At 43.3% G+C, this 26,204-nt stretch overlaps 1 long non-coding RNA gene across 1 annotated transcript in view; it reads right to left on the minus strand.

Annotated features, from left to right (window-relative positions):
- Positions 1–1,449: 1,449 nt before the first annotated feature.
- Positions 1,450–26,204, minus strand: part of LOC122940148 — a 32,368-nt gene continuing 7,613 nt past the window's right edge. Inside the window, exons 2-4 of the long non-coding RNA XR_006390250.1 lie at positions 25,374–25,426; positions 24,233–24,253; positions 1,450–1,512 (exon numbers count right to left, since the gene is read on the minus strand). This is a non-coding gene — a long non-coding RNA (uncharacterized LOC122940148). The remainder of the gene's footprint in view (positions 1,513–24,232; positions 24,254–25,373; positions 25,427–26,204) is intronic.

Below are 26,204 nucleotides of genomic sequence, written 5' to 3' on the forward strand. Positions count from 1 at the left end.
TAAGGATGGTGGAAGGAATCAGGTGGATGCAGATGTGACTTGTAACAGTGATTTTAATGATCTTATGTGGACTAACAATCTTGGCTACAGAGTTCACACAATTATTCCTTCTCGAGATACCTGAGGTGGAGGTCGAGGGATCAACAACCTTCGGCACTCCAGCTTTTCTGAAACTACAACTCCCAGAATGCTCTGTTAACTTTTGTGGGATTTAGAAGAATAGCTGAGCATGTTGCATGCTGGGAGTTTTAGTTTTAAGGCAGCTGGAGTGCCGAAGGTTGCCGATACCTGTCGTATACCCTCAGTGATCAGCTGTTCTGCAATAACTCCAGTAGCTCCACTACCGACTGTAGGAGCAGCGCTGCAGTAACTAGCTCCGTCCACTACAGAAATGGTGCGGTGTACTGAAGCTACTGCAGGGTAGGTGGTGATCGGAGGTGGTGCAGGGGGTCGGACTATCGGTGGTGATTGGATATTGATGGCCTCTCCTGCGAATAAGCAATCAATATTAAAGTACCCCTTTAAAGGACTGTTAGTGTTATTAGATATTACTTATGTAAATGTATAGAATAGAGTTTTGATCCAGTCTGATCACCATTTGGGATCAGAAAGGATTTTTTTTTTTATCCCCCTCGCCCCCCGGCTTTTATCTCCATCTTCTCCCATACCTTGGATGAACTTGATGGTCATGTGTCTTTTTTCAGCTGTACTATGTAACTATGTAGATGATGTTACTATATTTGTCTTGCATTATATTCCAGAATGATTTACAGTCGGATAGGTAACATTTATATTACCTGCCACACAATTGTAATGTGCATTTCTCATCAGTGATGACAACGGCTTTGGGAAAATGAAGGGTGACCTCAAATTTTGGCAGAACTGCAAAGACATATATCAGAAAAGTCTGAGGAATTCAGAAATAATAATTGGAAGAGATTGTCACCTCTCCTGGCATGTCTGTTATAGTAAACACTGGCATTCCCCATGTAGTAACAATTATGGAACTTCTCTTCATAGACCATTGTGTTGTTCCTCTGTTATTCCCTCTGAGTATTTATGAATAAATTGACAACTGGGTGTTACCTTTCCACCTTTTCAAAGGGGTGTGTCTCTACACAGTATGACACTGGCATCACTGATTGGACAGCATCAGATGTGCAGGGACACACCCCCAACTATTAACACACATTTGTAACTTATATGACTTATATAACATCGAACCAACTCAATGCAGTGTTATAAAAATTATGCTCCATAATTAATACCTTATGAAAAGTAGAAGTATTTACTAGAATAGACATGCTAGGAAAGCCTATGGCCATTTTACGGCACTTTCTTAGAATACACCTTTTTACCATATTCTTCCACACTGAATGTATGGACCTTGTCCTTCACGTGGATCGAGTATTCTCCTAGCAGAGGCTCCGAAGAGAGAGGGAGGGAGAGCTCAGCAATTCCCTGACTGAGACTGACATTTAGCCACTGTCCGATTAGGTTCTTCTCTGGATCCTGAAACATAGAAAATCAAATCCATCATAGAGAGGTTTTCAACCTACAGTTGTCCACCTCTTGTAAGACCACCACTCTCAACATACAGGCAAGAGTGTACACAGATCTCACAGGGCCCCATAGCAAAACTTAGTATGGACCTCGTTCCCACCCAATATTCTGGTACTTGTGCATTAATCATTCCCAGGCAATGCAGAATGCATTTAGCAGAAGAAATTGTAATATATATTTTTTTTTTATTGTATTAAAAAAAGTTGCACCTGGCCTCACCGACAGTATGTCAGTAAAAGGGAACAGGTGAATAAAAAGGAGATATGCCTCACAAGAGTGACTAGGGAACAACGTGAGGTGCACCCACTAACAGATGACACCCAAACAGTGGGGCACTCTCTATAGCAATGAGAACAGTGGATGATAGTACATGAAATGTATTAATATATCTAAAATAAATCGTTCACAGTTGGTTAAATAAATCGTTCACAATTGATAAATATAGCAGCATAGATAATAATGTTAGGCATACGTAAAACAACAATATAAGTAAAATAAATAGGAATAAAGATAAAAATGGTAATCCGTCAATAGGTACCTGGCAGCAATAAATTATATGTACAATGTGCTCTGGGTATACGCAGTTAATTTCAGTTATTGTTTGTATCAATTGGACTCAAATCTGAGGTGCAGGTTAATGCTGGCTATATGCAGAGCGGCGTCCCGCTACTTAACCTGAGACAGCGGCGTCCCGCTGTAAATTTCGAAAAGCGATCGCTTGTTATCGTAGACACTTCAATCTTACCCGGAGGGCTTCGATGAAATCGCCTACCCTCGTCTCGGTGTACCTTCTGTATGTGTCGGTGCTCCCGTCCCGAGGGCTGTTACTCTTCGAGAGGATCCCGCGCCAACACCGGAAGTCCACGTAGGTTCGCTGAAAGTAGATTTCCCTAGTACAGAAGAGGCCTCCGGCGGCTGGCGTTATCGGATCAATGGAATGATAAATTATGCTTCTCCTAAATCGATCCGAAATATGTGTCTGTAATCCAATCGTGGGGGTCCGTACCAAACGCGTTTTGGGGTTTAAGAAATTGACCCCTTCATCAGTGGTTAGTGTCCCCCCTATTGAGGCCCCTTCTTTATAGGGGTAATGGTTCATAAGAAAACCTGGTCATGGAATGAATCATCCGAATCTTAAATGTTCCAAAAAACTGTGTGAAGAATCTGAATATATCAATTTCGCGTGTACCCGAGCAAATAGTTATCCTGCTGACGTGCTTAATCGCATGTGTACGATCATATTTAGACAAAAAAGCATCGAAAAGTATATTATTGATTTTTCTGAACTTCAAAAATGTCAAAATCCGGTACATAGCAATCTCTAAAATCAAAATCCTTCCATACACTTATTGTTCCATCAGTCCCAAATCCTATGAAATAAAAAACGCAACGGTGTCGCTGTGGTTCCAGTGCAGTTTTAATGCATTTTTAAAATAAAATTCAATAAAAATCTATAAAAACTCTCAAATAAGTTACATGCAATAAAGAATACCTAAGATTACTGTGAATACATGATTAAACAATCAGTTACAGTGAACATAATGTTAAAAGTAAACATATAATATGGCCATAGCAGAGGGGGTTCTTCTATAGGTAAGATGTTGATTGAGGAGTAGATGGGGGCCCATTGCAGAGAAAAAACTGGGCAGAGTTTAAAAAACTACCCAGTTAATCGTCTGCAAGGGGCGCCCATCTATAGGAAACCAAACAATTCAAACTCAGCATTTTAGCCCTGTGGTAAAAGAGTATTCAGTTTGAAAATACATTTAGTTTCTAGTCGGGACATCTTTTCAATATCGTTTCCACCTCTCCAATCTCTATGTACTCTGTCAATGGCCGTGAATTTCAAACATGAGGGATTTTGTTGATGTGCTATTTTAAAGTGGCTTGACACTGAATAGTTTTCAAAACCCTTCTTTATGTTTGCAATATGTTCCGAGATACGCTTTTTAAGTGATCTCTTGGTCCTGCCTACGTATTGATATCTGCATGGGCACTCAATTACATAAATAACATCTCCTGTACTACAGGTGAGATATTCTCTAATCTTATGGCAGTATTTGTTGGTAGATGACAATAATTCTGTTATTTTTTTAGGGAAAGAGGTAATCTTGCAATTATTGCACTTTCCACAACGAAAAAAGCCTTGAATACCTGCCCAATTTTGAATGGAAGAGATCGTGTCTTTTTTCTTTTGTATGGTAGGTGCTATTTTGGTGTTTAACCCTTTCATGACCAAGGGTCATTGATGCCCCAGTGTCCAGGTCAAAATTAACAAATCTGACATGTGTCACTTTATGTGGTAATAGCTTTGGAACACTTTTACTTATCTACGCCATTCTGAGATTGTTTTCTCGTGACACATTGTACTTCATGATAGTCATATATTTGAGTCAATATATTTCACCTTTATTTATGAAAAAATCCCAAATTTACCAAATATTTTGAAAAATTCTCAATTTTCCAAATTTCTATTTCGCTGCTTCTAAAACAGAAAGTGATACCTAATAAAATATTTATTACTTAACATTCCCCATATGTCTACTTTATGTTGGCATCATTTTGGAAATGTCATTTTATTTTTTTAGGACGTTAGAAGGCTTAGAAGTTTAGAAGCAATTCTTACAATTTTTAAGAAAATTTCCAAAACCCACTTTTTAAGGACCAGTTCAGGTCTGAAGTCCCTTTGTGGAGCTTACATAGTGGAAACCCCCATGAATGGCCCCATTATAGAAACTACACCCCTCAAGTTACTCAGAACTGATTTTACAAACTTTGTTAACCCTTTAGGCGTTCCACAAGAATTAAAGGAAAATGGAGATTAAATTTTAAAATTTCACTTTTTTGGCAGATTTTCCATTTTATATATTTTATTTCTTTAACACATTGAGGGTTAACAGCCAAACAAAACTCAATATTTATTACCCTGATTCCGCGGTTTACAGAAACACCCCACATGTGGTCGTAAACTGCTGTACGGGCACACGGCAGGGCGCAGAAGGAAAGGAATGCCATAGGGTTTTTGGAAGGCAGATTGTGCTGGATTGGTTTTCTGAACGCCATATGTTTTTTATTTTTCTGCCGATCGTCTTGTGCAGGGGCTCGTTTTTTGCAGAAAGTGTTGAGGTTTTTATTGGTACATAGGATTTTTTGATCATTTATTATTACACTTTATGGGGCAAGGTGACCCAAAAATTGGCTGTTTTGGAAACAGTTTTCATTTATTTATTTTTACAGCGTTCATCTGAGGAGTTAGGTCATGTGATAGTTTTATAGAGAAGATCGTTACGGACGTGGCAATACCTAATATGTATACTTTTTCTTATTTATTTACGTTTTACACAATAATAGCATTTCTGAAACCAAAAAAATGATGTTTTAGGTTTCTATAGTCTGAGAGCCATAGCTTTTTTATTTTTTGGGCGATTGCCTTAAATAAGGTATCATTTTTTGTGGGACGAGGTGACAGTTTGATTGGTACTAAGCCTTTTTGATCGCTTGCTGTTGCACTTTTTGTGATGTAAGGTGACAAAAATAGCTTTTTTGGCACTGTTTTTTTTATTTTATTTTTATGGTGTTTATCGGACGGGGTCCATCATGTGATATATTTATAGAGACGGTCGTTACGGACGCGGTGACACCTAATTTGTGTATTTTATTTTATTTTTTCATAGGAAAAGGCAATGTCTTTTTTTATTTATTTATTGATTTATTTTTACTTGTAATATTTTAACTTTTTTTTATCAGTTCCCTCTTGGATCTTGAAGATCCAGTGGGGCTGATAGTTGTACTATACTTTGCAATGCTCTTGCATTGCAAAGTATAATACTTCCAGATTGCCTGTAGGTGGCAGCACTGGACGCCTTTGCCATGGCAACCGGACACTTTTGCAAATCACAGCGCTGCAGCCCCGATGGTGGAGAGAGGGAGCTCCCTCCCTCTGTTAACCCCAAGGATGCCGCAACCGCAGCATCTATGGGGTTACAGGAGAGTGTCAGCATACAGCTGACACTCTCTGCTGATGGCGGCGCAGGAATGGAGCCGCCGCCATCACACACAGAATGGGGAATCGGGGGCAGCGCTGGGAGGGGGGGGTCGGGGGCTACAGACTACAATGGGGCAGGAGGGGCGGCTAGAAAATTAATGCATGGGGCGGGGTGGGGGCGGATCGCATGCCAGGAAGGAGATGAGCAGGAAGGAGATGAGGGCACAGATCGGTGGGGCACAGATCGTGGGGGGGGGGGCACAGAGGGGCACCATGGGCTTAGAGCGGCACAGATCGGGGGGGTGGGCATGAGGAACACTATCGGCTTTCAGGCCGCGATCCGATTGGTTAGTCTGCACAGACTAACCAATCGGATCGATTACCGGCAAGGGGCCACTCTGATTGGTCCCTTGCCGGCATTACTGCACTGTATGCTGTCTGTGACAGCATACAGGGCATGGGCAGAAGCTTTAATCCAAGCGCTTTGCAGCGCTTGGATTAAAGAGCTGCCAGAACGTATATATACGTGGTAGCTGCACGGGGTATGTGCAGCTATCACGTATATATACAGATTGCGGTCGGAAAGGGGTTAAATTTGAAGCTTTTGTGAACGTGATTTTCGGATTTGGACTTACCAGGGTTCCTAACATTTTATCTTTCTTCAAAAGGTGCCAATGCTTGTTAATAATAAATTGGATCTTCTTAAAATCCCCATTAAACTGTAAAACTAAACGTAAATCAGTATTCCCTGTATTCCCTGTGTCTGTGTCTCTTTTTGCATTTTTCCTCTCTGTTCATCTTTCTGACCTTATTTAAGGCTGTATTTAAAATTTCAGTGGGATATTCTTTTTTAAGAAATTGTTGGGTCATTATTTTTGCTTCTTTTTCAAATTCGGTCTCCAATGTTTAATTCTACGTAGTTGTTCTTGTGGAATATTTATTAACCAACTTGGAAGGTGACAACTATTGAATAAAATATAGCTATTGCATGCTGTGGGTTTGACAAATGTGTTACAATGCAATTTGCCCTCTTTATGTGAAATTCGTATATCTAAAAACTCCACTGATTCCTGACTAGTGTCGCCCATAAAAACCAAGTTCCACTCATTGGAGTTAATAGCTTATAAAAATTGATCCAATTTCTCCTTTCCCGCCTGCCAAATAAAAAAGACGTCATCAATATATCGTTGCCAGAGCACCAGGTCCGTCCCCAGCCTGGGCTGAACGTATTGTTATTCCCACTGTGCCATAAATAGATTGGCATAGCTGGGGGCGAACCTGGTGCCCATGGCCGTCCTTTGTATCTGAAGGTAAAAGTCCCCTAAAAAATTAAAATAATTGTGAGTTAAAATAAAATTTATTGCCTCGATTACGTATTCTATTTGAGTCTGGTTAAGTCTACCCTCCGATAGTAGTTGGGACATAATTGCTTCCTTGCCTTGTTCATGTCTGATGATTGTATAAAGAGATTGTACGTCAAGAGTGGCCATTATCCAATGTTGATTAAAATTCAATGCTTCAACAATTTTGATAATTTGTGTGGTGGAACATTTTTAACTCTAGGTTGTAACAATATGTCAATATATTTAGATAAATTTGAAGTCAGTGATCCAATTCCCGACACGATAGGACGTCCAGGTGGATTATTCTTATTCTCATGCACTTTTGGCAAACAGTAAAATACTGGAATACGGGGATGTTTCTTGGCTAAAAATTTAAATTCATTATCATTTAAAATCCCTATCTCTTTGCCCTTGGTACACAATCGCATCAATTCCAATCTGAATTGTTCCGTAGGGTCATTAGGCAATTTCTTGTAAGTTTTATTGTCTGACAATTGCCGTAAGCATTCCGTGTTGTAACTATTCATATCTTGTATCACTATTGACCCTCCTTTGTCGGCAGGGCGAATGACAATCTCTTTTTCTTTCTGTAATTCGTTCAGCGCTTTTACTTCCTCATTTGTTAAATTGTTCCGTTTGTATCTCACCTCATCCTTTATTTTGCTGATGTCATGTTCCACACACTCTTTAAAACTTGCCATGTCCTTATCTCCCCTCCTATTTGTACTGACCTTAGAACCCCTTTTGCAACTTATTAGACTGGACGATGGCATTCAGGGTATAACCCTTGGGGATCAACATCACAAAATTGCCGCATTCGCGGATGATATGTTAATAATGATCCACAACCCATCCATGGCCCTTCCTAAGATCTATAAACATATAGAAAATTTTGGTTCCCTTTCCAACTTATTATTAATCATAATAAGTCACTCATAATTTCCACGGGCATCTCCAATACCTTAAAGAAACATCTTGCCCAAAATTCGCCCTTTAACTGGTCCTCCCTCATTTAACATTTTTAGGTGTTAAACTTGGTACAGACCCCGGTCAATTTTTCAACTTGAACTATCTCCCTCTTTTACAGAAAATCAAATCCGACCTGGCGACATTAGACATCCCTATCCTTTCATGGTTCGGGAGGAAGAACATACTAATGTCTCTGATAATTCCTAAACTGACATATATTCAACAAACACTCCCAATACCCATACCCTCTACCTATTATGATACCCTTCGTTCTCTATTTAGATCCTTTATTTGGTCTGGGAAGAGAGCAAGGATCTCATATAGAGCCTTAACTTACTCTAAAGAGAAAGGGGGAATCTCATTGCCAGATCCGGAAATTTATGGCAGAGCTGTCCTTTTGGCAAGAGTAGTGGATTGGTTGAGATGCCCTCCACATAAATCTTGGGTTGCAATGGAGCAATTCCTAATGGGTTCACCATTTTCAGGTTTTCTATTGGGTAAATTATCCTCTACCCCTCCTAGCTCTAACATCTCGCCGGTCATGAGAGCAACCTTACAGGCTTGGAATACCCTGCAGAGATCCTATAATGGCATTCCCTTACCATCCCCAACCCTGTCGTTAAAGATGTCTTTGACTTGGCCCCACAGGCTCTAAGAGATAGTATCCCAACTAAGGTTAGAATGTCAGGAGTCAGGAACATAGACCTATACCAAGAAGGCTCTCTCATCTCCATTGACAATATGCACAACTTACTAGAGGTGCCCCCCTCGAGATATAACTTAATATACTTCCTCAGAGCTTACATGTCCCAACATGGTAGATTAAACAATCTCCTTAGACCTTTTACATGGTTCGAGAGCATTATTTCTCAAGCCCAAACTCCACGTAAAATCATTTCTCAACTATATAAGAAATTAAGAGACCCCCCACCCTTGCTGGTCCCTGCCTTTATCCGCTTGTGGGAAAAAGATCTGAACAAAACCTTCCAAAGTAATGAAATCCAAAAAATCTATATCTCCCCACATATCGTATCAAGATGCGTGAGGACCCAAGAGAACAATTACAAAATAATTTCAAGGTGGTACAAAACCCCTGACAAAACGTGTCTATATTCTGCTTCGGCCTCGGACGTGTGCTGGAGGTGCTCTGGGGATAGAGGCACATACATACATATCTGGTGGAAGTGCCCTACAATCCTACCTTGGTGGGGGAAAATTTTCAGACAAGGAAATCGGATTTGTGGAACCAATTATCCTGCTTCTCCCGAAATAGCCCTTTTAAACCTCTTTCCTATAGACCTCTCCACTCCCAACTTAAAACTGTTTAAATATCTGATAAGTGCTGCCAAACTCCTGATCCCAACCTTGTGGCTCTCTTCCGAGGTCCCAACCATGGAAAAATGGTTCCTTAAGATTGATCAGATATATAGACTTGAGGAGATTTCCTCCTGGGAAGAAAGATCGCACCAAAAATTTGACAAGACATGGAAGGCGTGGAAATCCTTTAGAGGATATATGACCTAGAAATCTTGAGGGCTTACTCTCTCTGATAATTAATAAGCCTCTCGAGATAGATTGATAGCATCTGCCTCTTACCCACTAAGTTGCAGACACGCGACTACTGGAGAAAACGTGGTTAACCCGCCTCAGATAATAAAGTTACCCTAACGAGTGTGAACTCATATGTTGGTATGCTCCTACCTAAAGTACCACATTAACATGTGACCATGTGACCAGTTGTTCTCCCCTATCCCCATTATTGAAGTAATGTCTACTGAAATAATGCTCATTGAGGAATTGATTGTAATTTGCTAGAGACTTAATGTCGGCTATATCTTCATGACACTTTATCTCTGTATCTGTGATATTGCTCAATAAAAAAGTTAAAATTAAAAAAAAAAAAAAAAAAGAACTAAAAATATAAAATTGGATTAAAAGCATGGCTAACGAAATCCTCTCTCTTTAAAAAAAACTCTAATAAAAATAGTTGAAATTCGAAAAAAAAAAAAAAAAAAAACTTGCCATGTCCTGACTCATTTCGTTTCTGGGATATTTTTTGGAAATATTTTCAAGTTCTGTATGTATAGGTATATATTTTTAAGGGAACAGGTGATTCATAAATATGGCACTCCTTCTAAACACCATATTTCTGGGGGCGGAGCCTAGCAGCAGAGCCGAATGCACGCTGAGCTCTGCAGAGGATCGCCGGTGTGCAGGCATAAAAGCGACTTTATAAAGCCCCAACATGGGAAAAATCACCAGAGACAAGTCCAAAGACACCCCTGGGACCAGCAAGCCGTTGTCAGGGAAAGGAGACTTGGACCGTTTCGTCGAGAAAACGAATCCCCCAAGCGGGAGGCGGACAGACAAGATGGCGCCGAGAGCAGAGGTGCCTGAAACTTACGATTCAGATGAGGAGGAAGGCAGTGAAGCGGCAGCCCCTGCTGTGAGGGAGGATTTGCCTATCTCTAGAGCCTTCATGAGGCAGCTATTAGTGGAGGCACTGGATCCACTGGTCCTGGAGCTTAAAGAGCTTAAACAAGACCTCAAGCAACAAAGCGACCGGATGGAAGTGCTGGAAACCGCACAAGCGTCAATAGTGGACTTTAATACTGCGATTTCTCACAACATGGATTATGCACAGGCCCACTTGAACTCTCTATACAGCCAGCTTGAGGATCAAGACAATCGGGGCAGGCGAAATAATCTGAGACTCAGAGGATTTCCAGAGTCAATACAGGCTGACGCCATTATGCCCACACTGATTGATTTCTTTAAAAGCCTTCTGCAGGAGGAGACAAATTTGGACTTCACACTGGAGAGAGCCCACAGAGCCCTGTGCCCTCCTCCGGGCCAGACTGAGCCCCCAAGGGACATTGTTTGCAAACTAAGCAGTTTCCAGACTAACGAAAACGTGCTCAAGGCGGCCAGATCAGCTTCACATGTCTCCTTTGCAGGCTCTAATATTCTGATTTACCAAGATCTTTCTCCAATGACCCTGAGAAAGAGGAAAGCACCCAAGCCATTGCTGGATATCCTAAGGGATCTTAAGATAACATACCGTTGGCTTTATCCCTTTGGTCTGCTAATCAACTTCCCGGATAGGAAGGTTACAGTTAGGTCACCAGCAGATCTCAGTAGGACTTATATGACAAATTGGACATTGCGGATCTACAGATTGAGGATTGGAACCTGGTCCAAGAGCGGACGCAACTTCCAACTCTGCCACTGATCACTCCCTGGACACCGGCGAGATGGGGGAGACCACAGTGTCAGAGGAGAAGACTGGAGAAGCAGCGTTCCCGCAGCCCCACACAAGAAAAGGACTGAGCATGATTTGTATAGATCTAAGGTTTGATGGTATATGTGCCTTTTGATATTTCAGCCTTTATAACAGATGCTTGTCATATATTCCATTGCTGCTCCTATGTTGCATTAGCTGCCTGCCCACCCCACTAGATCCTCTAGGTGGCAGCCTACGCCCACGATTCCTATAATTACCTTTGAATACCACCAGTTGCTCCTGAAAGGAGCTATGTTAATGTTTACATTAGTTCTCTATTTGATGACAACACCCGCACATGTGAAAATTGTGTATGAGACCGAAATAACCGTAATTATCAGGGGATGTGCGATTTTTCAGATGTCTGAATTGTTGTGTTATGTTGATTGTGACAGAGAAGACTTCAGGTTACATAGGTGGCTAGTATCTATCTCCTCCATTAGTAGCATTATGAGTAACCTAAAAAGTAAATGGCTGTGACCACTGTATGTTCTTTTAACGTGCGGGGGCTGAACGCACCCATTAAGATAGGGCAGGTCTGTGCTTTGATGAGAAAGCAAAAAGTAGAAGTCCTGCTATTACAGGAGACCCACTTCAGGACGAATCATGTACCTAGACTTAACCACATGACGTATAATCAGTGGTTTCATAGTACTTCGCCACACTCTGCCTCCAATGGCGTTAGCATAGCAATTCATAGACATGTCCCCCTTGAGGTGCGTTCAACCCTTGAAGACACGGAGGGCAGATATATCTTCATTAAGGGGGGGATAGGACAACAAATGTACACATTTGGGAGCATTTATGTTCCGAATACAGCACAGGCAGCTTGGCTGGTGGTTCGGGATGAGCGAACCCGAACTGTATAGTTTGTGTCCGTACCGAATTTTGGGTTGTCCGTGACACGGACCCGAACCCGAACATTTTCGTAAAAGTCCGGGTTCGGGTTTGGTGTTCGTCGTTTTCTTGGCGCTTTTTGATAGGCTGCAAAGCAGCCAATCAACAAGCGTCATACTACTTGCCCCAAGAGGCCGTCACAGCCATGCCTACTATTGGCATGGCTGTGATTGGCCAGTGCAGCATGTGACCCAGCCTCTATTTAAGCTGGAGTCACGTAGCGCCGCACGTCACTCTGCTCTGATCAGTGTAGGGAGAGGTTAAAGCTGCGACTGTTAGGGCGAGATTAGGCAGTGATTAACTCCTCCAAAACACTTAAGTCAGTGATCTATCTACAGCTGTGGATGATTGAACTGCTGCTATTCAATTGCTCACTGTTTTTAGGCTGCCCAGAGCGTTTTTCTGTCACTTTTTTCTGGGGTGATCGGCGGCCATTTTGTGTCTTGTGGTGCGCCAGCACAAGCTGCCACCAAGTCCATTTAACCATTAATAGTGTGGTTCTTTTTTGGCTATATCCTACATCAGGGGCAAGCTGCCACCAAGTCCATTTAACCATAAATAGTGTGGTTATTTTTTTGCTATATCCTACATCAGGGGCAAGCTGTCACCAAGTCCATTTAACCATCAATAGTGTGGTTATTTTTTGGCTATATCCTTCATCAGGGGCAAGCTGCCACCAAGTCCATTTAACCATCAATAGTGTGGTTATTTTTTTGCTATATCCTACATCAGGGGCTTGGCTGTGCTTGCTATTTTATTGAGGGGTAAAATACAATTGCCAAAATAGCAGTACACTAAATCTGGTGTTTCAGCTGTGGCCAGCCAATTGTAATACTGTTTGCTGTCTGGCAAAGGATATAGTTTTGTTCTGGGTTGAAATACAATTCCCAACTTAGCAATTTCCTAAATTAGTGGTTTCTGCTGTATGAGGGCTACTTTAAATCTATTCATTAAAAGGGTATATTAGATTCAAGGTGCTGATAGGGTCATTCTCAATAACTTCACACACACGCTACTGTGCATATCCAAGTCTAATTCTGTCTGTAAACGTATACCTGTCACCCAGCACCTAAATAATAGGCCTCAAATTTATATTCAGCTAAATCTGTGGTTATTGCTGTAGCTGGTCAAGTTATTTTGTGTCCGTCAAAGCACAGTTTTCGTTCTGGGTTGAAATACAATTCCCAACTTAGCAATTCTCTAAATTAGTGGTTTCTGCTGTATCAGGCCTACTTTAAATCTATCCCTAAAAGTGTATATAAGATTCAAGGTGCAGATAGGGTTATTCTCAATAACTTCACACACACGCTACTGTGCATATCCAAGTCTAATTCTGTCCGTAAACGTATACCTGTCACCCAGCGCCTAAATAATAGGCCTCAAATTTATATTCAGCTAAATCTGTGGTTATTGCTGTAGCTGGTCAAGTTATTTTGTGTCCGTCAAAGCACAGTTTTTGTTCTGGGTTGAAATACAATTCCCAACTTAGCAATTTCCTAAATTAGTGGTTTCTGCTGTATCAGGTCTACTTTAAATCTATCCCTAAAAGGGTATTTTAGATTCAAGGTGCTGATAGGGTCATTCTCAATAACTTCACACACACGCTACTGTGCATATCCAAGTCTAATTCTGTCCGTAAACGTATACCTGTCACCCAGCGCCTAAATAATAGGCCTCAAATTTATATTCATCTAAATCTGTGGTTATTGCTGTAGCTGATCAAGTTATTTTGGGTCCGTCAAAGCACAGTTTTTGTTCTGGGTTGAAATACAATTCCCAACTTAGCAATTCTCTAAATTAGTGGTTAATGCTGTATCAGGCCTACTTTAAATCTATCCCTAAAAGGGTATATTAGATTCAAGGTGCTGATAGGGTCATTCTCAATAACTTCACACACACGCTACTGTGCAATTCCAAGTCTAATTTGGTCTGTAAACGTATACCTGTCACCCAGCGCCTAAATAATAGGCCTCAAATTTATATTCAGCTAAATCTGTGGTTACTGCTGTGCCTGTATTAATGTAATACGGTACCTAAATAGATAGCCAGATAGTGTAAGGTGTCTGTAAAAAAAGGCCTGAATTTGAATTCAATACATTGGGCCAAATAATATTTTTCTTATTGTGGTGAACGGTAACAATGAGGAAAACATCTAGTAAGCGACGCGGACATGGTCATGGTGGTGTTAATGGACCCTCTGGTGCTGGGAGAGGACGTGGCCGTTCTGCCACAGCCACACGTTCTAGTGTACCAACTACCTCAGGTCCCAGTAGCCGCCATAATTTACAGCGATATTTGGTGGGGCCCAATGCCGTTCTAAGGATGGTAAGGCCTGAGCAGGTACAGACATTAGTCAATTGGGTGGCCGACAGTGGATCCAGCACGTTCACATTATCTCCCACCCAGTCTTCTGCAGAAAGCGCACAGATGGCACCTGAAAACCAAGCCCATCAGTCTGTCACATCACCCCCATGCATATCAGGGAAACTGTCTGAGCCTCAAGTTATGCAGCAGTCTCTTATGCTGTTTGAAGACTCCGCTGGCAGGGTTTCCCAAGGGCATCCACCTAGCCCTTCCCCAGCGGTGGAAGAAATAGAATGCACTGACGCACAACCACTTATGTTTCCTGATGATGAGGACATGGGAATACCACCTCAGCACGTCTCTGATGATGACGAAACACAGATGCCAACTGCTGCGTCTTTCTGCAGTGTGCAGACTGAACAGGAGGTCAGGGATCAAGACTGGGTGGAAGACTATGCAGGGGACGATGAGGTCCTAGACCCCACAGTCGTGCCACTGACTTTCACAGTTCGGAGGAAGAGGCAGTAGTGAGACCGAGCCAACAGCATAGCAAAAGAGGGAGCAGTGGGCAAAAGCAGAACACCCGCCGCCAAGAGACTCCGCCTGCTACTGACCGCCGCCATCTGGGACCGAGCACCCCAAAGGCAGCTTCAAGGAGTTCCCTGGCATGGCACTTCTTCAAACAATGTGCTAACTACAAGACCCGAGTGGCTTGCACGCTGTGCCATCAGAGCCTGAAGCGAGGCATTAACGTTCTGAACCTTAGCACAACCTGCATGACTAGGCACCTGCATGCAAAGCATGAACTGCAGTGGAGTAAACACCTTAAAAACAAGGAAGTCACTCAGGCTCCCCCTGCTACCTCTTCTGCTGCTGCCGCCTCGGGCTCTTCTGCTGCTGCCGCCTCGGCCTCTTCCTCCGCCTCTGGAGGAACTTTGGCACCTGACGCCCAGCAAACAGAGGATGTACCACCAACACCACCACCTCCGTCACCAAGCATCTCAACCATGTCACACGCCAGCATTCAGCTCTCCATCTCACAAACATTTGAGAGAAATCGTAAATTCCCACCTAGCCACCCTCGATCCCTGGCCCTGAATGCCAGCATTTCTAAACTACTGGCCTATGAAATGCTGTCATTTAGGCTGGTGGACACAGACAGCTTCAAACAGCTCATGTCGCTTGCTGTCCCACAGTATGTTGTTCCCAGCCGACACTACATCTCCAAGAGAGCCGTGCCTTCCCTGCACAACCAAGTATCCGATAAAATCAAGTGTGCACTGCGCAACGCCATCTGTGGCAAAGTCCACCTAACCACAGATACGTGGACCAGTAAGCACGGCCAGGGACACTATATCTCCCTAACTGCACACTGGGTAAATGTAGTGGCGGCTGGGCCCCAGGCGGAGAGCTCTTTGGCGCACGTCCTTCCGCCGCCAAGGATTGCAGGGCAACATTCTTTGCCTCCTGTTGCCTCCTCCTCCTACTTGGTTTCCTCCTCCTCTTCTTCCACCTGCTCATCCTGTCAGCCACACACATTCACCACCAACTTCAGCACAGCCCGGGGTAAAACGTCAGCAGGCCATTCTGAAACTCATATGTTTGGGGGACAGGCCCCACACCACACAGGAGTTGTGGCGGGGTATAGAACAACAGACCGACGAGTGGTTGCTGCCGGTGAGCCTCAAGCCCGGCCTGGTGGTGTGAGATAATGGGCGAAATCTCGTTGCAGCTCTGGGACTAGCCGGTTTGACGCATATCCCTTGCTTGGCGCATGTGCTGAATTTGGTGGTGCAGAAGTCCATTCACAACTACCCCGACATGTCAGAGCTGCTGCATAAAGTGCGGGCCGTCTGTTCGCGCTTCCGGCGTTCACATCCTGCCACTGCTCGCCTGTCTGCGCTACAGCGTAACTTCGGCCTTCCCACTCACCGCCTCATATGCGACGTGCCCACCAGGTGGAACTCCACCTTGCACATGCTGGACAGACTGTGCGAGCAGCAGCAGGCCATAGTGGAGTTTCAGCTGCAGCACGCACGGGTCAGTCGCACTGCGGAACAGCACCACTTCACCACCAATGACTGGGCCTCCATGCAAGACCTGTGTGCCCTGTTGCGCTGTTTCGAGTACTCCACCAACATGGCCAGTGGTGATGACGCCGTTATCAGCGTTACAATACCACTTCTATGTCTCCTTGAGAAAACACTTAGGGCGATGATGGAAGAGGAGGTGGCCCAGGAGGAGGAGGAGGAGGAAGAGGGGTCATTTTTAGCACTTTCAGGCCAGTCTCTTCGAAGTGACTCAGAGGGAGGTTTTTTGCAACAGCAGAGGCCAGGTACAAATGTGGCCAGCCAGGGCCCACTACTGGAGGACGAGGAGGACACGGATGAGGAGGAGGTGGAGGAGGATGAGGATGAAGCATGGTCACAGCGGGGTGGCACCCAACGCAGCTCGGGCCCATCACTGGTGCGTGGCTGGGGGGAAACGCAGGACGATGACGATACGCCTCCCACAGAGGACAAGCCTGTCCTTACCTTTGGGCAGCCTGGCACACATGAGCGACTACATGCTGCAGTGCCTGCGCAACGACATCAGAGTTGCCCACATTTTTACGTGTGCGGACTACTGGGTTGCCACCCTGCTGGATCCACGGTACAAAGACAATGTGCCCACCTTACTTCCTGCACTGGAGCGTGATAGGAAGATGAGCGAGTACAAGCGCACGTTGGTAGACGCGCTACTGAGAGCATTCCCAAATGTCACAGGGGAACAAGTGGAAGCCCAAGGCGAAGGCAGAGGAGGAGCAAGAGGTCGCCAAGGCAGCTGTGTCACGGCCAGCTCCTCTGAGGGCAGGGTTAGCATGGCAGAGATGTGGAAAAGTTTTGTCAGCACGCCACAGCTAACTGCACCACCACCTGATACGCAACGTGTTAGCAGGAGGCAACATTTCACTAACATGGTGGAACAGTACGTGTGCACACCCCTCCACGTACTGACTGATGGTTCGGCCCCAACTTCTGGGTCTCTAAATTGTCCACGTGGCCAGAGCTAGCCTTTTATGCCTTGGAGGTGCTGGCCTGCCCGGCGGCCAGCGTTTTGTCTGAACGTGTATTCAGCATGGCAGGGGGCGTCATTACAGACAAACGCAGCCGCCTGTCTACAGCCAATGTGGACAAGCTGACGTTCATAAAAATGAACCAGGCATGGATCCCACAGGACCTGTGCATCCCTTGTGCAGATTAGACATTAACTACCTCCCCTTAACCATATATTATTGTACTCCAGGGCACTTCCTCATTCAATCCTATTTTTATTTTCATTTTACCATTATATTGTGGGGCAACCCAAAGTTGAATGAACCTCTCCTCTGTCTGGGTGCCGGGGCCTAAATATATGACAATTGACTGTTCCAATGTTGGGTGACGTGAAGCATGATTCTCTGCTATGACATGAAGACTGATTCTCTGCTGACATGAAGCCAGATTCTCTGTTATGGGACCTCTCTCCTCTGCCTGGGTGCCTGGGCCTAAATATCTGACAATGGACTGTTCCAGTGTTGGGTGACGTGAACCATGACTCTCTGCTATGGCATGAAGACTGATTCTCTGCTGACATGAAGCCAGATTCTCTGTTACTGGACCTCTCTCCTCTGCCTGGGTGCCTGGGCCTAAATATCTGACAATGGACTGTTCCAGTGTTGGGTGACGTGAAGCATGATTCTCTGCTATGACATGAAGACTGATTCTCTGCTGACATGAAGCCAGATTCTCTGTTATGGGACCTCTCTCCTCTGCCTGGGCCTAAATATCTGACAATGGACTGTTCCAGTGTTGGGTGACGTGAAGCATGATTCTCTGCTATGACATGAAGACTGATTCTCTGCTGACATGAAGCCAGATTCTCTGTTATGGGACCTCTCTCCTCTGCCTGGGTGCCGGGGCCTAAATATATGACAATGGACTGTTCCAGTGGTGAGTGACGTGAAGCATGATTCTCTGCTATGACATGAAGACTGATTCTCTACTGACATAATGCCAGATTCTCTGTTATGGGACCTCTCTCCTCTGCCTGGGTGCCTGGGCCTAAAAATATGACAATGGACTGTTACAGTGGTGGGTGATGCGAAGCATGATTCTCTGCTATGACATGAAGTCTGATTCTCTGCTGACATGAAGCCAGATTCTCTGTTATGGGACCTCTCTCCTCTGCCTGGGTGCCGGGGCCTAAATATATGACAATGGACTGTTACAGTGGTGGGTGACGTGAAGCCTGATTCTCTGCTATGACATGAAGACTGATTCTCTGATAACATGAAGCCAGATTCTCTGCTAACATGAAGCCAGATTCTCTGTTATGGGACCTCTCTCCTCTGCCTGGGTGCCGGGGCCTAAATATCTGACAATGGACTGTTCCAGTGGTGGGTGACGTGAAGCCAGATTCTCTGCTATGGGACCTCTCTCCAATTGATATTGGTTAATTTTTATTTATTTTATTTTTATTTTTATTCATTTCCCTATCCACATTTGTTTGCAGGGGATTTACCTACATGTTGCTGCCTTTTGCAGCCCTCTAGCCCTTTCCTGGGCTGTTTTACTGCCTTTTTAGTGCCGAAAAGTTCAGGTCCCCTTTGACTTCAATGGGGTTCGGGTTCAGGACGAAGTTCGGGTCGGGTTCGAATCCCAAACCCGAACATTTCCGGGAAGTTCGGCCGAACTTCTCGAACCCGAACATCCAGGTGTTCGCTCAACTCTACTGTTGGGCACACTGGCACTACTCCAAGGATTCGCAGAAGGCCCAACCATTCTTGGCGGTAACCTGAATGTGGCTTTATTCCCTGTGGTGGATTCTTCCCTTGGGAGGTCATCGGTTTCACAGGCGGCATTGAGGTCTATAAGAAGGAACATTTCCAATATAGGACTAACTGATAGTTGGAGTGCCCTCCACCCAGGATAAGAGGATTACACTTACTATTCCCCGGCTCATAAAAATTACCAAAGACTAGATTATGTCTTTGTGTCCACCTCGCTGCTGTCTTATTGTATTAAGGCTTCTATCGGCTCTATATTGTTGTCGGATCATGCACCGGTTTTCATGAGCTTCCAAATGCCAAACATTCCAAAAAAAGAGATGATTTGGAGACTCAACGAAACTCTGCTGCAAGATCCGCTTCATCTGGAGAACATGAAAAGGAAAATTGAGGAATACTTTGCTCTAAATGAGTCCTCAGAAATATCCCCTGGAATGGTTTGGGAAGCACATAAGGCAGTGGTGAGGGGACACTTCATATCATTAGGTTCTTACCTTAAGAGACGTAGAGAGGCGGACATAATAGAATTACAAAGTCAAATACATAAGTTGGAATCTCTGCACAAAAGGCTGCGGACACCTGAGGTGCTATGCCAGTTAGATCTTCTTAGGTCTCGGATGAAAAATCAGCTAAATACTAAATCGGCTAAACTATTTTTATCTGCCAAGTTTAAGTACTATGCACATGGGGATAAGTCCTCCAAATTTATGCTGTCACAACTAAAAAAGCAGAAAGCCCACTCTTATAAAATACAGCCCTCCCCTGCGCAAACTGTCTACCAAACAGAGCAGATCGCGGCGTGCTTCACGGATTATTACACCCAGCTATATGATCTAAATCCGAAGTTACCCCCCATGGAGCGCCAAGTGAAAATTTCAGACATGAGGCAATGGCTGTCAGCACTTGAACTTCCTTAATTGAAAAAAGAGCAGTCACATGCATTGTCCCGTCCTTTTATGATTGCAGAATTGAGAAAAGCTATTAAAGACTCCTCCTCCATTATAGCCCAGGCCCAGATGGCTTACCGATTAAATACTATGATTCCTTTAAAGCCACCCTCCTGCATAAATTACTACAGGTTTGCAACTCACTATGGGAGGGGATGCCCCTTCATCCACATATGCTTACGGCCCAAATAATGATTATCCCCAAAGAAGGAAAGGATCCCTCCTTGTGTGCTAGCTATAGGCCAATATTCTTGCTCAACACCGACCTGAAGCTGTTGGCTAAGATGTTGGCTTCTCGCCTTCAGTCTCTCCTACCCCAATTGATCCATATGGAGCAAGTGGGTTTTGTGGGAGGGCGTGAGGGAAGAATGAACATTAGCCGTCTGATAAATATTATATACCATGCCCACTCCACATCCACTCCATTAGTCCTTCTCGGCACAGATGCCGAGAAGGCTTTTGATAGCGTGGACTGGACTTTTATGTGCGAGGCCCTGACAATTTTTGGAATACCTAAAAATTTCACTGAAGTGGTCATGGCAATGTATAATAATCCCAGTGCGAGAGTATTGGTAAACAATGTACTCTCTCCCTCATTCAAAATTAGTAACAGCACCAGGCAGGGCTGCCCCCTTTCCCCGCTTCTTTTTATTCTTTCCGTGGAGCCGTTATTGCAAGCGGTAGGGAGGGATCAAAAGATCCAGGGAATTACTATAAAAGGGAAAACCCATTCACTTGCAGAGTTCGCTGATGACCTACTTATTATTATTACGAACCCTCTTGAAGCTTTCCAGGCAGCCCATACTTTACTGATGTATTATGGATCTCTCTCTAACTTTAAGGCGAACCTTTCCAAGTCACAGGTCTTAAATGTGTCATTAGATTCACAAACGCAAACCTTATTAGAGTCGAGCACCCCTTTCACGTGGTCACTCTGCAGCATTCCTTTCCTGGGCGTCAATATCACATCCCATTACTCAACTTTGTATGATGAGAATTTTAAAGGTTTACCACGTAATATTAAGGACCTCATAGCTTCTTGGGACTTACCGTTTACCTCCTGGTTCGGCCGTAGAACCCTGATTAAAACAATTGTCCTCCCGAAGGTATTGTACTACCTTCAGGCATTACCAATCTATATTCCTATAGCTTTCTTTCTGCAGCTAAAGGGGTTGCTGACGCGTTTTCTCTGGAGTAGTGCCAGGCCCAGACTGCCTTACAGACAAGTGGTTAAACCTCAGAAATTGGGAGGCTTGGGAGTATCAGACTTTCTTCTTTACTACAAGTCAATGCAGGGACTGAGGGTTTTAGAATGGTTACGGTACCAGCCAGAGAGATTAGATGTTGTGTTAGAACAAGACCTAGTGGGAGTACCATTGCGCTCATTAGCTTTAAATAAAAGACATAGACAGGAATCTATGAAACAAGTATCCAACCCCCTTACACATAACACTCTGAGAGTATGGTATACTGGAGTCTCGGAGAAAGTGTTGTCAGATCAAATCTCTCCATTATTGCAGGTCAGGGATACTTTGTGGGATTCCACCCCAGAGTTTAGAGCCACATTGGGTGAAGGGCCTAAAGCAAACAAGACTCCAATTCTAGACTTGGTTTCCAGTCCTATTGAGGATGGGGAAGTAGCTCTGGAATGCCCCCAAATGGCGAATCTGACCCAATTTCAACAAGCCCACATTCTAAAATCCATTGGGGGGAGGCAAATACATAACCAGAGTACTCCTACACACTATGGACAAATGGCTATGGGGAAGAACGAACCGAGGAAAAAGATTTCCAACATCTATTCCTCCCTCCTCGAAGTTTCAAGTCTGACCACACCACCTTTTATCAAGAGCTGGGAAAAAGATCTAGATATAACATTCTCTTCAAGGGAAATAAAAACGCTTCTATCGCAAACTAACAAGATTTCTAGGTGTGTACGCCTTCAAGAGAATTATAACAAACTGATCACTAGATGGTACTATACTCCGACAAGGTTGCATAGGATCTTTCCCTCCTCCTCATCAAAGTGTTGGAGATGTTTAGATACAGAGGGCTCGTTCCTACATATATGGTGGACGTGTCACTTGGTGGTACCCTTTTGGAGAGGAGTCTTCAATGTTATCTCCATATTGCAGGATAATACTGTCCCAATCACGCCACAATGTTGCCTTATTGGTCTGAAATACCCGAGTTGTCACTCTTATCATGCAAATCGCCTCCAACAACTTCTAGCAGTGGCAAGACTCCTTATTGCCTCTAACTGGAAATCAAGAACAGCGCCGAGTGTTCTGCAATGGATCTCTCGGTGTGACCAGGTGTACAGGTTGGAACAAATAGCGCACTGGGAGATAAATAATTCCCCTTTGTTCGAAAAGGTTTGGGGGGTTTGTAAAAAATTCTGCAACTTTGCATAAAAGAGGAAACTCATGCGGGGGCACGGAATTGTTTTAGTACCTGAGTACTTTAGGTACTTTTGCGTAGGACGTATTGGAGATAGAGTAAAGATGCTTTTCTATATGGCTGGGAATTCATCTCTGTAATTTACTCTGTTTTGTTTTATTGTTTTATAAAATTGGCGCTATAATGTGTCATTGTATATGTCATACTCTCATTTGCTGTGTGCGAATGTGCACTAATATATCTCTCAAATATGTATGAAGATTACATTTTTGTGTTTTCACAATAAAATATTTTAAAAACTAAACTAAACACCATATTTTTTTTAAAAAACGTTCACTAGACAACTAGCATAAGCACATTGATAAATCTCCTGCTTCCCATCTTTTAGTGAGATGGCCGCCTGCAGCCATCACTAGGGGGAGATAAATGCATCGGAATGAATGCAGTTACAATTTACTGAAATAGAAGCTGTAATAAGCTGCACTGAGCTCTCCATAGTGGCAGAATGAAAATGTATTTTATTTTACATAAGCAAGCAAGCACCCCTCCCTCTGGGCCCCATAGCAGTCGCATGGCCTGCTTCCATTGAAGGTGCACCACTGTCTCAAAGATTGAGTGTATGCCATAGGTTATAGTTTTTAATCAGCTGGAGAGACACAAGTTGGAGACCATAACCCTAGAGGTCATCAATTAATTATATTGTGAAAAGTAGTTATAAGGGCTCACAGCTTGTTTGATATGGAGACTTAATCAGACACCCATAGAGGCGTATGAGCTCTGTACATTCATATGCCTCCGATTTCATACAGAAGCTTGAGTACGAAAATCCAAATGTGGCATGTTTCATTGGACTCCATAGTGGAAAATATCTGGTACAACCTTACTCCACAACCTAAAGGTACTATACAGGCTCAGTGCACAGGTTCATTAGGTTAATGTCAGCCAAACACGCAAATTTCAGTGGGACTGGACAACCATTTGATGTGTATCTAGGTGTTTCGACTTTCCCTCAAAGATGTCAGGGAAAATGAGGATCAGATTGTTACCTAAACTATTCATAAGGTTGTTGGCACAGTATTGGCACCATGGTTAGAATTTTGGTTTCTTGTTTTCTTGTCATTTTCTCATTTCTCATATGGCACGCTTCCAATATTTTTCTGTGCATGTCATAATAGAAAAACTTGGGAGTGCGCTGTGCATTTTTGGTGTCATGCCATCTTTGGTGTTTGATGGAATTTGGAGACTTAGTATTAAACTGGTGGTAGAGAATTATTGTGGGTATGGTCCTGAGAATTTTGGTTGGTCTGGCTAATTTTGGAGGACCATTATATAGGAAGTGGTGGTAGAAAAACAGACATTTGTGATTTGTTATAGTGCGCCAAAGCCATTGGTGACAGCTTGGGGTAAATGGAGCGCCTGGGCAGAATTGCAGTAGATCTCCAAGGACCATGGTTTTATTGTTGGCTTCTGTTGTAGAACAGGTAAGTAAAATTAGGGGTAAAGTGTTAAAGTTATTCTTTTAATTAATAAAATTGTTGATGATGATAATTTTATCTAGTAAAATATCTAGGTGCCTCATCTTGAAAGAGAGTTTTGGTTTGTGTATTTAGAAGAGTTGAGGACAGCAGTTCATGTTTGTTTTAGTATTTTCTGGATTAGTATTAATACTGGTCATGCTCTTCATATACAGTCATTCTCATCATAAACATTTGAACTCTTTCTAGAAAAACATACCTGTAACTTTACGGCTGATAACTGCAATTAAAGATGAAACAAAACCTGTTAAGTTATTTGTTATGTAAAAAAAAAAAGAAAAAAAGAAAATGCATACAGACCAATAAACAGCAAAAACTGTTAAGACATTCTTAATGTAAAAAGTAAATAAATAAAATGCATACAGACAAAAAAACTGCAAAATTCCCAGATAAATTGACCTTTCATTTATTTTATGCCTTAGAGCCTGGCAATCTTTTTTGCAAGATTTAACCCTATACTTATCTAGGAATATTAGTATGCAGTTTTGTAAGGTTTTGCTGTTAAAATCAGTTGATAACAATGGGGAGAGATAATGACAGTAGTTTATCCAGCCAAGATACTGTGCATGGCTGTGCTAACAGGTTTGCCATGACTACTAGTAAAGCCCTAGCTGGTCGAGGAAGCCAAACCATTCAGGTTCAGCACCCAATCCTGGAGCTAGGCAGTGGATAAGTCTGCTACTCAATGATTGGCAGTTGAGTTGCCTGGGATTTTGTTATACTGGTTCCTGTGCTTTGTGCTATTCACTACAACTGCATCAGAATTCCAGGTAATCTTACTGTGGCTTGTCTTCTAGATTAATCTGTTGTCTGCTGAATTGGCTTGTACTGATTCTCCTGGTAATCTAACTGTGGCCAGTTTCTGGATTCGTTCCTTGTCCTCTGTTTTGGTACCATCCATCACTCCTGATTCTGACCCGCTTGTCTACTACTGGATGCTCACAAGTCATTTTGGTAGGCCTGCTTCTAGTAACCTTACACCAGTTTTCTGCAACCTTACTTAGCAAACCTAACCTGAGCCGTTAGCAGCCAAGTTCATCCGGTCTAGCAGTGGCCAGTGGAAAGAAACTAGGAGAACCCTTAGCTTCCTACCATCTATAGTGATTAGGAAGGCTGGTAGAAGTTTCTTTGCTGGCTGTGGTTCTAGATTGTGACCATAGTTTTCCGACAGATAATGGACTGGTTATTGTTGATTTAGTTATTTAACTGCTACTTCTTAAGTTGAGTGCACAGGAGACCACAAACATTTTACATATGGCCCTAAAAAGCATCTTTTGTCTTTTCACACCCACGGCCATCCGTGCCAATGATATTACAGCTCTAGGTTCATTCCATCTTACCTGGTTCTTTCCTGGTTGGAAATTCTCATTCAGTGAGACAACTCTGAATTTTACTGTTAGAAAAAGAAATGCAATAGGAATGTTTAGAATATTCAAAGTAGATTTTTATACACCTCCATATAATTTTAGGTGTATTCTTTACCCTGAAATTGTATAATTACTGAAGATCTCGCAGCATGATGACATAATTCTGGTATAGAAGCAAGCAAGCACATTATGGATCCCAGGGGCGTAATGGCCATAGAGCTTACAGGGAAATATCCCAGTGGGCTGAAACCCAGGGTGCCGGGCATTGGAGGTTTTTGGAGATGTATTTTGTGCTGCTGGCAGTATTTTGTGATTTTGGCTCTGTTAGGGTGATATAATGTGCCACAATATGGTATTGCTGACCCTACCTTCCATCAATTTGGACCCAACTACAAAACAGGCCACTTTTAGTATTTTTCCAGGGCCACTTTAAGTTCCTAGTCCCCCCTGATGGATCCGTAGGCACTCCTTTGACACAATTGATACGGCATCTGGCTGGCCTGTTGCATAAGCGCTTGGCAAATGAAAGCGTCTGCGTTGGTCCCATGTTCATATGTGCCCGCATTGCTGAAAAAATGATGTTTTTTGATGTATGCAAATGAGCCTCTAGGAACAATGAAGGGTTGCCATTACTCCAAGAGTCCCTGCTCAATCTAACCCTAACTGCTGTGCCCTCTGCATTTTAATTGAAATTCATAGGTACAAATCTGATGACAGATGCCCTTTAAAGGGAATCTGTCACCATGAAAATGACTATACATCAATCTGCTCATCTCCTCCTACACTGCAACATTTTGCTTTTGA

Source organism: Bufo gargarizans, chromosome 6, assembly GCF_014858855.1.
Source record: "Bufo gargarizans isolate SCDJY-AF-19 chromosome 6, ASM1485885v1, whole genome shotgun sequence".
Lineage (NCBI taxonomy): Eukaryota > Metazoa > Chordata > Amphibia > Anura > Bufonidae > Bufo > Bufo gargarizans.